The sequence below is a fragment of the Eschrichtius robustus genome, chromosome 20, assembly GCF_028021215.1.
Source record: "Eschrichtius robustus isolate mEscRob2 chromosome 20, mEscRob2.pri, whole genome shotgun sequence".
NCBI classification, from domain to species: domain Eukaryota; kingdom Metazoa; phylum Chordata; class Mammalia; order Artiodactyla; family Eschrichtiidae; genus Eschrichtius; species Eschrichtius robustus.
Genome location: NC_090843.1, coordinates 51,404,029 through 51,408,282, shown reverse-complemented (window position 1 = coordinate 51,408,282; position 4,254 = coordinate 51,404,029).

The window sequence follows — 4,254 nt, the reverse complement described above, 5'->3', positions numbered from 1 at the left end:
TAGTAATAGTTAATTAAACCAAGAAACATCGTGGATACTAAAGTTAGTGGGTGAAAATTTGATGAGGAACAGGATATTTACATAGTCTCAAAATACCTCCTTACAAAATACTTAGTTACACGGTGAAAAAGAGTAACTTTGGAATGGAGAAACCTGGCAAATATCACATTAACCAAGTGATCAAAGTTATCAGCAACAGCAATGGGACAAACTGAAATTGTGTACCACCTGATAGGATGCAATGAGAAAAACACAGTATCACTTTTGTGATAATTCTGCCAAAAATGCATTACCTGAATCTAATCATTAGGAAACATAAGAGTAACCCAAATTGAGGGATATTCTACAAAAGAATTGGTCTGTAGTCTTCAGAAGTGTAAGGTATTGAAAGTCAGGGAAAGATTGAGGAACTACTATTCCAGATTGAAGGTCACAACTACACAACATAAGATCTTGGATTGAATTGTATACCTACAAAGGACATTATTGGGACAATGGCTGAAAATGGAACAGATTCTGAGTATTAGGTGGTGGTCACATATCAGTTTTTTTATAAGTTTATTTATTTTTTGACTGCCTTGGGTCTTCGTTGCTGTGCGCAGGCTTTCTCTAGTTGTGGCGTGTGGGCTTCTCATCGCGGTGGCTTCTCTTGTTGCGGAGCACGGGCTCTAGGCACACAGACTTCAGTAATTGTGGCTCACGGGTTCTAGAGCACAGGCTCAGTAGTTGTGTTGCATGGGCTTAGTTGCTCTGCAGCATGTGGGATCTTCCCAGATCAGGGCTCGAACCCATGTCCCCTGCATTGGCAGGTGGATTCTTAACCACTGCACCACCAGGGAAGCCCCACATATCAGTTTTGATGGTTGTATTGCGGTCACATAGGAAAATATCCATGTTTGTAGGAACTACACTCTGAAGTATTTCTGGATAATGGGTCATCATGTTGGCAATTTTACCCAAATGGATTGGGGTTGGGGAGGAGTTATTTGTATTATTCTTGCCCCCCCCCCGCAAAGTAAACCTATAATGTTGAAGAAGTGACTCATTACAGAGCTCCATTATCAACGGCATCTATCATGGGTATAGGATATTAGTATTAGCCAATTGGTATGATAACATCAAATAATAGCTATTTAGCAGTGTGGTAGACCCTGTTCGTTGCCTACCCAACTGTTGTCCCCTTTTCCCATTCTTGCTTTCTAACAGAACCCCAGTTTTATTAAGATATGGATATCTGGGTCCTTCCTATCTCCAGGATGTGAATTTTTATTGATCTAAGCCAATTATGGCTTAGGCATGAGCGTGTAATGTAATTCTAATTAATGATATATGAAAGCAGGTCTTCTGGGTGAGGGGGGACCTTTGGAGGAATATTTTTCACGTGAGTGTCTTATTATTAAAAAGAAAAACCATTAAATTTCTAGAAACATCATGTTAAGCTTCATGTGTGAGCTAAATAAGTGATCAGTTCACTATCTTCTTCCATGAGCTCAAATTCCATCCGAATTTGTGGAAATAGGGTACATGTTAGTTTGTCTAGGCAGAGGGCAATTTCTCTTAGGAGAACTAGATCTGTCTTAGAAAATCAGTGAGCTAAAAATTTCTCTTGGCAGACTTTCTCAATTAGGCTGCTTTTGATTACAGGTAACAGAAAACTCCAGCTCAAATTATTTAAATAAGGAAAATGTATTATCTCACCTAATAGGAAAGAGATAGAGTAGTTACTAGGATGGTTAATTTAGCAGCAAATAACGTTATCAAGGATGTAGGGTTTTGGGTTTTTTTCCCTAACTTTCTGCTCTTCAGTGTGTTGGCTTTTGTCCTCGGGCTTATCTCCTCATGGCTGCAAGATGGCTGCCGCAGTTCCAGGGGACCACATGTAGACATAACCATATAAAGTGGTCTATTTAATGCCACGTTTTGTGCATTTTGGCACTTTCTGTTGGTGATTTTACTACTTAATATGGCCCCCAAGCTTACTGCTAAAGTGTTGTCTATTGTTCCTAGGTGCAAGAAGGCTGCCATGAAGAAGAGATGGAGAAAATAAACATTAGATAAGCTTCATTCAGGCATGAGTTATAAGGCTGTTGGCCATGAGTTCAACGTTAAGGAATCGACAATATATAATAAATATGGTGTCTTTAAACAGAAACACACATAAAACAAGGTTATGTATTGATCAGTTGATGAAAATATTATAACCAGAGGTTTGTAGGAACTTAACCTTGTGTTTCCCTTAGGAGCAATGGTTTGATAGTCATTAATTCAGTGCTTGTGGCCACTTTATAGAATGTAACTACCAAAAATAATGAGAATTGACTGTGTCTCATAGGGTTGTTATAGCAGGGCTTAACTGAAAACTATTGCATGCAAGTGTTCAGCATTGTGCCCAGCACAAGGGACTTAGGACCAGTGCAGGGTTGGGGTGGGGGTGAGACTCTGGATGTATTATTGTCAGTTTGACTCTGACACTTATCTAAGTACCACATGGTTCAAAGCAGGAGTATATTTGAGTGAAACACATGTAGATTTAGAGACTTCACAATGAAGCTCTGAGGCTAAGTCACTGGATTCCCCTCGAGAAAGCTTCAAATAGACCATTTTTCTTGCAAATAACAGTTTACTTTCACAAAAATATATGACCTACCTCATGATCATAATTAGCCTTCTGGAATTAAATGACAATTGCAAATGAGTGAATATAGTTCTCTCTTTTCACTTTCCTAAACCGGCGGGTAGCTCCTACTCTTTTTCCTCAGAATGTGCATTTTAATAGTAAAAAGGCCACATTTTGTCAATTATTACATTACACATATGATTATGTAACATCATAAAAAGGGCAAGTATTTTACAGATGAAATATAATGAAATTTCACAAGAGGTTCAAGAAGGAACTCCGTAATTCTCATTTCAAAGATGCTGAAAAAAGGCCCAGACATCAGGTTAAACAGCTAAGTGACAGATGTGATTATGACCTGTGCTGCTGCCACCTGTGCATTGTCTCATTGCATTGTGCTCTGTTCTCACAGGGATGAGGAAAAGTGGAAGCTAGACATGTCTTTCCATAGGAGATTGCACTGGTCTTGCAATTACTCCTAAGGCTTCAAGCTTTTTTCTGCCTCATGGCATTTGCATATGCCACTTTTCCTTCCTAGAATACTCTTCACCATTCTTCCCCTAACTCTTACTCATATTTTGACTGAAATGTCACTTACTCAGAGAGGTCATGTCTGACCACTCCCTTCTCCTACCCTAAAATATCCCTTCCCCCAATTCTCTTTCAAAACATTCTGAACTTTCCTCCATAGCGCTCATCACAATTTGCAACTGCATATCTATTAGTGTATGTATTTGTCTATCTTGTCCACTCGGCTCTCAGCCCTATGCAAGCAGAAACCTTACCTGTTTTGTTCTCCACTGTAAACCCAGTGCCTAGCACAGTGCTGCATGCATAATAGACTCCTAAATAAATATTAACTGAAAGAATAAATGAATGAATGAAGTGTTGTTTATCACATACTACTCTGGTAAAAGATAGCTGAGGTGGAAATGGATGTTACTAACAATACTTAAAAGATTGGTGTTTGGTTTCATCATCCTGTACTCCCCACAACCTCTACCCTCAGCATCAAGGAGCATTTGTCTAAAACATCCAGTCTCCTAGTGCCAGACCTAGACACTCTAAATTTGGAGACTGGTTTCTGGAACAGATACATGTACTAGGACTGATTCAATTTGTAGGATTTTAGGCTTAAAAGTTATTACTGAAATAAGGTTTGATTTCATATTATTTTGGAGTAACTCCAGGCATTCACCATTCAATGTGAATAATTCAATATTATTCTGGAGTAACTCCAAGGCATTCACCACTCAGAGGAAAAGACATTTGTTTTGTTTTGCTAAAACTGAACCCAAGCTATATGAAAGACACTGCTGTATTTATAGATAATTTTGTGCCTTTTAGGTATCTAAGAATGGATATTGCTTTTGGACAGTTATAATATATTTTTCTATCTGTATTGCTATCCTACAAAATTTTACTATGTATTTTAATTTTAATTAATCTTTTTAATAATTGTAAAAGCAAGCATATTCTTTGTAGAAATTTTGGAAAATGCAGAAAAGCATGAGGGAGAAACAAAAAGTATACAGAAACAAACAAAAAAAATCACTCAAAATTCCACCACCTAGAGATAACCATAGTTGTTTTTTTTTTTAATTAATTTATTTATTTATTTATTTATTTTTGGCTGC